Raw genomic sequence first — 13,357 nt, forward strand, 5'->3', positions numbered from 1 at the left:
ATATGTTTGTTGAGGAGGCGTGATGAGCTCAGATAGCAGCGATGGACGACAGCCAGAGGATTCAGCACCGGGGTTTGGACATGTGGAGATACAGACATCAGGTGACACGGGGATGTTTTATAAGGTTCATGTCGAGAAATGATGTTGACCCTAAAATCTGTTAAATTCACTGGATAAAACAAAGATTAAGTAAAGTTCAAAATAATGTAAAAACAAAAAACAGACGAATGATCTTTTGCTTTCATCTGCTCGACACTGTCAGACACGTCCTTATTTAAATCTGGTTGCAAACGCAACTGAATGCCATCAGATTAAAGACCACAGGAGCTTGAGCACATGTGCAGAGAGACTTCATGCATTTTGTTACATCTCAATGTTATCTCAATCGTCATCTTCTATGCATTAAGAAATTAAATCAATACACAAGAAAACACTGTGCGAGAGCTCATTTTAACTTGCTGAGATTATGAGTCTAGAGGTGAGAGCAACTGACAGTTTATGGGAGGATCAACATGAGAAGATGCTTTTGTGCCTCAAACTGCACGAATCAAGAAAGTAAGGTGGAAAAAGGTTATTCCCTCAAGAAGGAAACCTGCCTGTTATCTCAGGGTGCAGAATTAGCTGCTAGCTCTGAGTGTTTTAAAGCATTAAGAGGTTTTGAACGAAGACTGTTGAATGATCAATACTTTGGCGATGAGTTTGACGTGCGTTTGGACTTTCCGTGTGAGCCTTGGTGACTGGATTTTTATAAAAACATTACACGTTTTAGTGCTAGCATAAAACTTTTTCAGTGCCAAATTTACTCTATTTAATGCTAACATTACGCTTTTTATAGCTAACATTTTACATGAGGTATCATTTTATTAAAGCAAAGTGTTTGGACATAGGATGTACATGCAGGATATTTTTAACAACATGCGATTAAAAAAACATAAATTGATCCACAATGAGAAAAAAAAGTCTTCCGACACATTTAAACAGCGAACGAGTGTAAATGAGTGTTTTTATGACTGAGGCCTGGTGGCTCTGCAGTCCTTGTGACCTGTGATGGTGTCAGTGAGGAACAACATCCTTGGCTGTTATCGCGGAGGTCAAATGTTCAGCTGGCGGCCAGTCAGAGGCCAGTAAAAAGGTGCTGAGGACGTTGCTGCAATCCTGGAAAATATTACCTCTGAACCTCTGAACTTATGTAACCTGTGAGGTCACAAATTTAGACTGAGTATGTCATTGTTTGTAATATTATAGGTCAGTTATTGTTCACTGAAAAATGGAAGTTCTGCGTATCAATACCTGTTTTTTTTTCAGTGCTTATCAGTCAGTCCTTCCACCTACACACACACACAAACACGCACACAGACACCCACACAGTCAGTGTGTGTTTGAGAAGAGGCTCCTCCAATCAAAGACAGCGTAGCAATCTGACAGGGGTTGGCAGCCATTTCAGGGAGCATTTCATCTCTCCAAAACAAAATGGTCGACAGCACGACACCACAGTGACGACCTTGAGCAAATCCCTCAGGCTGGATGTTTAAGTTACACTTTAACAAAGAAATAAAGTCCAAATAATTAAACGGATGTGCAGACTTATGCTTAAAAGTTTGGCCACCGTGACAGCCACATTAACCGCCTCTCCTCTGCTGTATTAAGTATGTTTGTGGCAATCAAAGATGTTTACTACATCATCTCGGTCAACAGAGCCAATAATTAGAGCAAATAAAAGGAAAAGACAACAAAGTGAGCAAATAGCTCTCACCTCTCGCTGATGTCCATAAACCCTCGGGGAATCGTCTTCCACAGCAGCTCATCCAGACTTATACAGCCGCGTGTTTATGGGCCATTTTACCATAAACTTTCATTTACAATATACTTACAGCCCCTAATACGCCCCTGTATTGGCCACATTGATTGTGGATAAACAGTGGAGCTGTAAAGGTGCAGTGCTGGAACGGTAGTGCACAGTAAAGGGCAGATAATACTGAAGACATGACAGGGACTACCGGTATTCCCCCAAAACTGCTCCGTAAAACACAGCTGGTTCTGAATGAGGTTTGGTCTGTGTCACTGATAATATGTGTTACACTGCCTTTATAAATGACACAGTAGTTCATCAGAGGTGGTGAATGAATACAGAAAAACACGCAAAATGACATAAGAAAACCAACTAAAACATTTTGAAAAGTGATGTAAAGAAATAAATCAAAACAACAACAAATAAACAGACAAACAAAAAAATGTGATGAATAAATACAGAAAAACACAATGAGGATATAAAGAATAAAATTTAAAAATGCATGAGATTTAAATAATACAAATTTATATATTTCATGTAGATAAATAATATATGAAATAAATTATATATTACATAAAGAAATAATTGTTAAAATAATATCATTAAATGCAGCATATTCTTAATGATGTTTGGTCTGTGTCACTAAAACAGTGACAAATAAATACCACCTAGTTAAACAATAAAAATATATGTTAAAAAAAAACACTCTCCACATAGTAATTTTTAAGATAATTTGGCTAATTAAAAAAATGTGAAATACAAGACATGAAAAGATCTAAATGAATAATCTTCATTTTAAAAGAATTTAAACAGAAAATTAAAATGTAAAATTTGTGATAGTGTGGAAAAACAACATTTTTTTTTTCATTTGAAACATTTTGTTGTCACATTTTCTGCTTTGTTCTGTCAAAATAAAAGCTGAGAGTTGTTTTACAGCAGCAGCGTATTCAGCTGAAACGAGGAGTTTTATGAACAGACTGATTGCAGTCTATCAGTCAGACAGATTGTTGTCTCCAATTACAGCTCATCATACAGTAAACTGCTGCAGCTCCGTTAACCTACATCAGCTACACAACACACACACACTCTCAAGTGTCTCCCCTTATCAGCCGAACAATTACAATTAAGTGAAGTTTATATTATTGTAGTGACATGTTTCACTGTTATTTATTATTATTTTACTGCCTTTGATGTGTGAGTGTTCCTCATAAGGAAGCTCTGTGTCAATACTGTTTTCATTCTGATGTTTCATTGCAAGACATCACACATTTCAGATTCTTTACACTGCAAATATATAAAAGTAAACAAATAAAATAGAAGAATTTCCCAAAGATTCTAATCAAAGAAAATTACATCAATACTACATATAAAATCACTAGCGTCATCATCAAAATATCATCATTAAATATGTTTTAGTTTGTGTCTTTGAGGCTGTAGGCCTCAAAGATGCATGGGATGACATTTCCCACAATGCAATTTGGTTGCTTTATTTGCTTAATTGTCAGCTGCTGTGGGAACGAGGAAGGAGAAGCTTCTGTCTGATAGAACAAAGTAACGTATTCTGTAGATCTGAGGTCATGAACACATAGATAGATAGATAGATAGATAAATACTTTATTCATCTCCAAAGAGAAATTTGCACTGTATGTATGTAAAGTAGTGAATTAATAACATAACTTGCTGATTATAGCTGTGACAAAAAAAAGTTTTTGAAAGGTGTAGTATTCTGCATACATTCACATTTAGAATTTGGATGGGCCAATTGAATGAGAGGTTAATATATTTGTACTGTAAGTATTTCACAAAGGTACAGGGAAATATAATGCATTGTAGGAAGCAGACAGAGAGCTTACAGTCCCCAGGTAAGAGTACCTGTGCAGGTGCTCAAAACGTTGTTAGGTTGATATCCATAAAATTCCCAGAATGTAGTCATTTTGTCCAACTATTGTAATCTGTGATTTCTGTTTTTCTGTGTTATTACAGACACAAACTAACCACAGACACTTGACTCCATGACGTTTTCTCTTTTGTCGAGGCATGATGTTTTGTCTGTGAAGGTCGGAGGCTTATGGGAAATGGTGTTCTTTAAAGGCTGCCAAAAAGTAAACAACAACATCAGATAATTACAAAAAACTACTGTTGAATCTAGACATGTGACACGAGCCACATGACATGCTGCAAAAATGATCTTTTCCTCTGTTGCTGTGTTTTTACTTTCTCACGTTATGTCAGTTAGGTTTTGGATGAGGTTTTTTGACTTCTGCAACAGAAGCAGGAAGTTAGTCTCAGTTCAACTCTCCACAGCAGGTGTTCCCAATTTTTTTCAAATTGAGAGCCAAAAAAAAATCAGTGTCTACAGGACCCAAAATTGCAAAAATACATCATCTTTGCGCAAGAAAAATTGTCTTGACCTGCTCTGATGCTAAGAAAGCTTCGTTTGGAGAAATAGTAGTTATTGGATGTAACTCTAGTGCTATGAGTGTACACGTAGCCCTCTCCCCTTTTACTTTAATTAGGAAAAACATTTAAAAAAAAATCACATATCATAGTATTGTTAGCTATTTTACTCTGCCAGCAGGTTTGAGTAACCCATTTCAAGTCATGAACCTACGCCTGGGGAAGACTGGCTGGACACTGCTGCATCCATTAGATACTGCGCACTACAAAGCTATTATGAGTAACATAATTCAATACAGTTCTGTTTGAATAAACAGTATCTTCTTGAATGTACTGCTCAGTCTAAGTCTATGTAACTATCAGTAACTTCCTGAGAGCCTGGTTGGGGGATGTGTAACCGTGGTAACCCGTGGTAACATCACCTCCAGTAGCATCTACAATACCTGACAGCAAGCCCGATGAATGAACCTCTTTATTTTGCAGTACTCTTGCCTTTCTTGTTTCTGCAGGCTTCTTGTATACACTTTTTAAGACATACCCAGGTATTTTGTGACACAGGTGTTCATCTTTTGTGCTCACGATTCAACCAGGTAAATTATGCACCTTTACGCATTTAATAAAGCTCCAATTGATTCAGTCACAACTGTTTATATTTGAATATATGAAGTCAGATTTAGTCACTCTGAGTACTCTCTGACCTGCTTATACCTGCAGTTTACAAAAGCTGGTTGTGCGTGTGTGTGTGTGTGTGTGTGTGTGTGTGTGTGTGTGCGTGTCCTGCCCGCCTTACCTTCCCCCTCATTAACCTTCGTCCTGGTGATAGTGTCGGGGGTTTCGACACGACATTGCAGAACCCTGATTCCTCTCCAAGTTCATGTTTGGCAACAGCAGCAGAGGCACAGATAGGCCTCTTTGTTTCTGCTGCCTCCCGTAGAATCACAACACATAGAGCTGCACACCTCTTGAAGCTCATTGTTGAATAACATTCAGAGCACATTCACAGTCATTTATCAGTGTTTAACTCTCTTCTTCAGACTAATTTAGTTTGCAAATGTGAATTAAATACACATGTAACATGAATGTTTTTCTCTTTCCTTGTAAAGCACTTTCTAATCTCCGGTTTTGCTAAATGTAAGCTTAATTATTAATATTAAGTGAATATTATTTCAGTTTAGCTCGACGGTTGTTCTGAGGGTTCATCTATGCTTTTGTTCAGGAGGCTTGAAAACAAACTGATTAGCTTAGTGCAGCAGATTCAACACAGCACACATATAAAACCAACATTTAAGTAAAAGATATTAAAGCACATGAAATAACATGAATATTGAAGGAAACTTGACAAAAAATAACATAAAGTGCCAAAGAAAACAAGTCATCCGAACCTCCTGTTAACTTTCCCATTTAAGGTTAGCAGAGGTTATAGTGCTAAGAAATTAACTTTGCTTAATTTCAATTAACAGGAAGTAAAGAACTCATCTGCAATTAATATTATGTTTAATCAAAATGAGGCTGACTTTCAGGAATGTTCAAACTTAGCGTCCTCTGTATTGAGCAGTTCACTTATTCAGTAAATACAAATTTCAGGTTGGGCTTTACTTGAGTATTATGTCTTCGTGCCACTCTCTTCTTCTACTCCACTACTTCTTACTTTCACACACTTTATCTGACATCTTTAATTACGTTACAAATTAAGATTTTTTGCCTACGAAACAAGTGCAGCCAAGATGATCAATCACTTTGTCGATTAGTAACTTCTCACTTTTTTCAGAATGTTTACAAACTTGTTAGAATTTCTACATGTTTTGCCCTGAGTTTTACCTCACAGGCGACATAAACCTGCCTGTCTATACTGCTGGAGGTTGAGGGGCCATATAGAGACTGAGGACAAGTCCCACAGGGACTGCTAACAACCAAAGCATTGCATTGGTCATGGAAGCTAAGCGCTGTATGATTTTGAGCAGTTATTACTTGAAAAACACATCAGAGGTTTACATTTGTTTTTCATTAACATGAAAAGCACAGCGGCCAGTTCGATCATATTTTTTTTAATTTCCTTGATTGATTTAAAAGTAACTGTTGCTAAAAATATTACATGTTCTAAGTAGCCTAACTAATACTTTATTCTGAAGCCAAATCTAAGTCCGCCTTACTCTTCTAATTGTTTCAGCTCTCTGTGTCTTCCTTTCCTTCTTGCAGGCTGTTAAACACAGTCAATAGTTAACCAATGAAAAAGTAAAAGGAAGTCACATTGCACCATCAGCTGTATTATAGTTTTATATGATATTCATGTCCTCATTATGACCCCAATCAAGTTACAGCTTTATATCTAAGAGCAGCAAACACAGAAGAAATCTGTTTGGGAATCTGTTTGAAATGCAGAAATAAAGATGTTGTTGTTGTCCGGCCGTCAGTTCCCTCTGAATCATTCATGTGTTTTTGTGTCAGTGTGCTCCGGATTTTCAGAGTTTATATTCCAATCTTTAAGCTCACATCACCACAGCCAGAAAGACAAAAGACAAAACGGACCCTTTTAGGCCACGATACCCTGCTGGGGAAACATTTCACGGTGAAGTCTGGTTTATAGTTAGCACTGTAGCTCCACACAATTACAGCTTTACAGCATCCAAGTGAGTCGGAGGCCAGAGGACAGAGCTTTAACTGATAAAATGCTCCCCACAGTCAAAGTGAAACCAGATCCTCCAGGTTCAGACTACATTCAAGACACACATCGAAAAAGTCCTGCGATCTTGTTCTTAAGGAAGTGAAAATAGTAATACCACATTGTAGAAATACCCATGCAATTCTAATTTTACTTAAGTGAAAGGACCCTAGTATTAGCATCACAATATTTTTTGTGTTATTTATGTACACCAATTTGATTCTTAGAATAGAATTAGAGTCTGATCATCTCTTTTTAGTTAATTTCAGTTAATTAAACGTTAATGGTTAATGGAGCCGGAAGTTGAAACACTTCAGTGTGATCGAATGAAAACTTGTCAGCATGTCATGGAAATGTGAGGACTGAAGTTCAAGAACGCACGCACGCACACACACACACACACATACACACACACACACACACACACACACACACACACACACACACACACACACACACTCACTCATACACATCAAAGCAGCCGCTGCCTGCTGTGTGTCAGTCTATGAGGCTCCACAGATTTCTAACTGTGTTTGACCAGAAACAGTCATCTTGCTGTAATCTCTGTGTGTGTATGAGTGTGTGTCACTGTTTGCCTTGTAATAATCCAATAATTTGACCTTTCACACATGCAGATCGGTGACACTTTAACAACCCTATAACCTGCGTGTTACTTCACTCCTGTGCTCGCCCGTGGGTCAAAGGTCGCGACCCAGGGATGACCGAGGAGGACACACCTCTGAGCCTCCGAGCATGCTAAAAATGCTAATTCTCCTAAAGCATGCTAACGACAGGGGCAGCCGGCCCGTCTCTTCCTGGCTCCCGCTTCCCGCCATTGTTTACCCACACTGCACCTGTGAATTTTGACACCAGGGCGGTTTGAGGGAGAGAAACAGAGAATGTGAATGAGACAGAGGAAGAACATGAGAACAACAGAGAGGAAGAGGAAAAACAAATTCAAAATAAAGGACAAAAGATGCTAAACATTTAACTTCACTGTTTCTAATATACACTCAGTCACTACTTTATAATGTAAATACAGAGAGGTGTTTCACATATTTTGTCCACCTTTACTGATATAAATGAGGTGGACAAAATATTAGAAACACCTCTCAGTAAAACAAAGTACAATTCAACTGCAGCACAAACTACAGCCTCCATGCAAACAGTTTGAGACGGAAGAAAAGGAAACCAACAAACAACTAAAGAGGCAATTACTTAATTAAGGAGAAGAAGAAATAGAAAAGACACTGAGAAATCAGCTCCTGCATCCTGTGGTTTCTGTGGTTGCTATGGTTACATGGCGGGCTGTGGCTGGTGGTTGAAAAGATTAACCATTTCTGTCTGAAAGTCTACATGATTGTGTGTCTACATGATGAATATAAGTCCAATATTCACTTTTTTAGCTCTTTGTTTGGTCTCCACCAACTCCTGAGGGAAATATCCGGCTGTCTAGCTGCTAAATGCTCCACTTGGTCCTCGCTTGTGACGATAAGATGATTCCTTGTTTTGCAATCAGACAGAAACAGCAATTAAGCATGATGAGAACTGTATCAAGAGGTCAGTAAAACTTATTTTTGATAATCATCAGGGATATCTGGGTCGCTTCCCAAGCCGCCGATGTGTTTTGAAGATACAAGCGACAGAAATGCTGTCCTCGTTTACGACCCTGAGAGATGAACAGAGCTGGAGGAGGCTGTAAAGGTTAATCATTTTAAAAACATGCACACGTAGCAGCATACAGTTGGTGAGGTGTTGCGGTTCTCATGGCTTTATGGCGTGGATGTGTGTGAATGCATCTATAAAGGCTGCAGGTAAACACGAGGACGCCGCCGGTGACGAGCTGATGAGTGATTTCTTTTAAAAACATGCCTGGCGATGAGCTCAGCGGTGGGAAAAACAGCACGCTGTCTTTTCTTATTGTCGCCATAACCGACGATTTCACCCTGAGCTGCAGTCAGCTTCACTTCCTGTATCAGTTACATGACAGCAGCGCTGGAGGAAGCATTCAGATCCTTCACTTAATTAAAAGCACTAATACCACACATCAATCTCAACCTGGATCAGGCTTAACATCAAACTCTCGTTGATACCAGCTTACATGTCTGACATGTTAAATAATTAATCACAGCTCTTTAACCCTTGTTTTTTTTATATTGGCTTTACTTCCTCCTTATTTGGGGTCTCACAGACGTCAGTGCTGCTTGTGTAAAAACAGCAATGAATTAAAAATCAGCTACTTCGAAGTCTGATATAAAGTAACTGATTTAAATTAAATATTTAATAAACATGACAAATGAAATAATCATAAATCATTTTTTAGAGCCCAATGTAAGGAAATATGTCATGTTTGATGTTGTACTGGTATCCTGTACCGATCACAGAAAAGTTGGGACGCTGTGTTAAATGTAAATAAAAACAGAATTCAGTCATTTGCAAACAAACTGTTCACCGACAACAGTTTAACAAAGTGTTCCTTAGCCCATGTAGTCACATCCTTTAGACAATCACGTGTTCACAAAGTGGCGATTCTCGCTCCATCACTGCTTGTGAACCACTGAGCCTTTCCAGGATGCTCCCTTCATACCCAATCATGATGCTATCACGTTACCAATCAACCTGTTTACCTGTGGAATGTTCCAAACAGGTGTTTTTGGAACGTTCCACAACTTTCCCAGTCTGTTGTTGCTCCTGTCCCAACTTGTTTGAAACGTGTTGCTGCATCGAATTCAGAATAAGCAGATATTTACAACAATCAATGAATCTGAAGGTGTAAAATAACGAAATATATTGTCTTAGTGCTGTTTTCAATTGAGAACATGTCAGAAAGAATTAGCAAGTTATCACATCCTGTTATATAATATGTTGCCTGACAGAGCGATAATACTCATGTATGGAGCTGTTTTGAAGCCTGACTAGAGGTCTGATCAAAGTAACTGAAGACACCTGTGTGCGCAGAGCTGTTTCCCACCAAAATGCAGTGAACTAGAAGTGTAAAGTTAAACAACGAGCATATACATAAATTAAATGCAAGTACCTCAAAATTGTACTTAAACCTGCTCTGAAAACATTTGTTGCCACTTGTTTCCAGCTGAAACAAAATTTAACATAAACATTAACAAACTTTCAAGCTGATATACTGAATTTGTCAGCAAACTTCCAGTGAGGAAGCGATGAGGAGGCTGTAACCTTCCTCACATGAATACATGAAACCAACAGAAGTGCCTGATTTCCATTATTTGAGCTGACCGTAGCTCTTTTAATGACTGGTGTCCTCTTCTTCTGCACTTGTTAATGTTACTGTCTGGAGAATTAGCGCCACCTGCTGTTTATCTCCACCAACCAACGAACTCATATTCACAGAACAGGAGTGGATGGAAACAAGCACTCATTCATGTTTTCTGTTGATGATTTTGTGACATTTTGATTGAAAGTTGTGCTACACTTGGATGTAAATCTGGATTTTGTTACAAAAATATCTATTTTAGCTGCGAGATTACATTCAACCACTGGTCAAATCTACCAACTTACATTCAGAAATGAGTGATAAATGAGATAGAAGTTTAGTTAAAAAGTTTGATTTTATTCCACAGAGCTGATTTTAAACGAACATGTCTGTAACCCATCATCGACTGGTTCATTATTGCACTCAGTCTGTTTCACTAACATGCTTGGGAGGTTCCACTGCAGTCTCACATTGCTCATGGGCACTGCGCTGCAGGGATTTAAACCGGCAACCTTCCAGTACAAGCCTCCCTCGTGCCGGTCCTCTGGTCCCCCCTCTGCTGCCCTCCTGAAGAGTATTTATCTGCGTCTTTATGGATTTATGGTGGATTTATTGTTTTACACTGATGAGTATTTAGTTTAGTCTGCTGCAGTAAAATCACATAAAAGCCACAATAATTCTCATTACACACACGAGTATTTGTGTTTTCAAGTGTTTGATAGATGTTATATTGATGTTGCATAATGTGAGCAACGCCTGGTGCAACTGCTTCTGTTCTTAAACAACAGTAACAAACTTTCTGTGGATTCATGTTTTTTTTTCTAAAATGTAATTAAACTTTTTATTTCTACATGTTTAATTTAAAATAAAAAGTCACTTTATTTTTCAAAGAAATAATCAGAAAGATTCATGTGTTAATTGGATTGATAGTTCTAATGACCCTGAAATGTAAGTGAGTTAATGTTGTTATTATTTCCTGCTCTGTGTGGTCGCCTTTTATCTTTTAGTGCTGTAGATCTTTTATTTAAAATGACCAAAAGAAACATTAATCATCAAAGACGAATGAATGGGAGGGAATGAAAATGGGTGAAATATGAAATGAAGGCACATTAAACGATGCATAAATATTAGCTACAGTTACACTGAAATTAAAACTTGGAAAATATTTCAGAAAACAAAATCATGAATTGACTCACATTTTTAAGTTTTAATAATGAAGTCATGTTGATGATTTTGTAAATTTGTTGTGATCAGTAATTTATTTTAAATTCAATATTTGTTTATATGTAGTGTAAAATTACAAGATTGCATATTTTGCTATTTTCCAAAGTTAATGTCACTAGTCATATTTTAAAGAATATATTGTATATTAATCTATGTACAATAGAATCTAGTTATATCTTTTGCTCACCTTATAGTGCATTAAAACATTAAAACACAGACCACATAACAACACTGACATTTCCATCAATAAAAATAATACTAACACACAAAATGAAATAAAAACATCCCGGGGAAAAAAGGCAACATTTTCAATCAATCAATAACCAATAAAACATCCAATGAATGGGATAGTTTATCTTAAGATCCATAGAATGAGTTATGATAAGCAGAATGCAGAGGCATTAAAGGCATTAAGAGGCATAATTAACCACCAATAAAGTGCATAATAATTTTAATTAATCCAGTGGCTCACTTCAGACTCACTCATGCATTTCTATTATGACCCGACTGTGGAGAACTCGGCTGGTGATGTGCTGACATACACCATGAAATTCTGGTATGTAACCACCACATTGTGTTTATAACCGTTGAAACTGCAGCAGTAGGACTGTGATGTGGTTCATGATCGTTCACAGAGACAGCAGATCCACACAGTCAGTGAATCTGATCCTTTTCCCTTTATTTAAACAGAATAAATCTGTTTTCCAGCAGGGATCTGACCAGGGAGGAAGCATAATACAGTGTTACCACAATAAATACACTACAAACAGCATAAAAAGGCTAAAACAAATGTGGTGTGAACATACACGTACAAGTTTTTATCACAATCAGACACAAAAGAAGGACGGCTGTACGGTGATGAGAGTAATTTAAGCGAGAGATTTCTTGAAATAAAGGAAAAAAAGACAAAGAACAATAAAGAAAAAAGAGCAAAGAATAAGAGGGAAAAAGAACATTTCAAAGGAAGAGATAAGGAGGATTGTGTGTGGACTGGGTGTCCATCTTGTTTCTGTTATCCACTGTCACCTGTCTTCAGGTAAACCATTAACCAGCTAACGGCCATAAAACTCCACTTTATGGAAAGTTTGATGATGGCGGTGGGTCGTAAATACTGAAGCCTTTTATTGCCTTTCTGGCTGTTGCTGCTCACCTTGACATAGTCTGCATGTGGGAAAAAAAAAGGGTTGAGTTTAACCCCAAAAACTTCAAACTTCAGCTCTTCTGCTAGCTTAGTTTATAGGTAGCGAGCTAGCTGGGATGCAACACAGCAGACTTTAAGGCTTTGCCAAGAAGGTTTAATTTCAAAATTAACTTAAAGGTGGAAATACTAAATAGCTTGAAGCTCTAATCTGGTGCATCAGTGACATTTATGTTTGAGCTGCTTTCCTTTTTAAACAAACTGAATAAATAAATGTGTTTACAGAATGTGTTAGCATGTAACATTAGCGTGATAGCTGGTAAATTTGGTCTTTTCTTTTTAATTTCTAATGAATGTTTGGAAATTTTGATTGTGCGGGTCGTTTCCATTAATATGAGGAGTGTTGTGTATTGAAGTAAAAGCTTTGTATAAAAGTTTTCTGAATAAAATCTGATTTCTTTAGCTAGCAAGTGAATTCAGATTAGCTTTAGCACTCCAGGGAAGATAATTCTCATTAGCCTGGTTAAACTCCTCTGAAGAGTTGCCTATGTCTACGATCTTCAGGCATTCAAATAGATATATTATTTTACAAATACAAATCCCCAAACTGCCTTCATAAAAATGACACTAAATGCACTCTCCCTGTTCCATGTACCTTAAGGACAACACTTCTAAACTGGTAACTGGGAGAGAATCTACATCTGAACCTCGTCCCCTGAGGGACCCCATTAGTGAGGTGATGAGGTTCAGATGTAGATTCTCTCCCAGTTACCAGTTTAGAAGTGTTGTCCTTGAGGTAGGACGTGAACAGGGAGAGTGCATTTAGTGTCATTTATGTGAAGGCAGTTTGGGGATTTGTATTTGGGGAAGCTTCTTCTTTGTCACACTCAGTATTCTGAAAGCATAACCAAATCTGATGACACA

This window comes from Chelmon rostratus, chromosome 14 (genome assembly GCF_017976325.1).
Source record: "Chelmon rostratus isolate fCheRos1 chromosome 14, fCheRos1.pri, whole genome shotgun sequence".
NCBI lineage: Eukaryota > Metazoa > Chordata > Actinopteri > Chaetodontiformes > Chaetodontidae > Chelmon > Chelmon rostratus.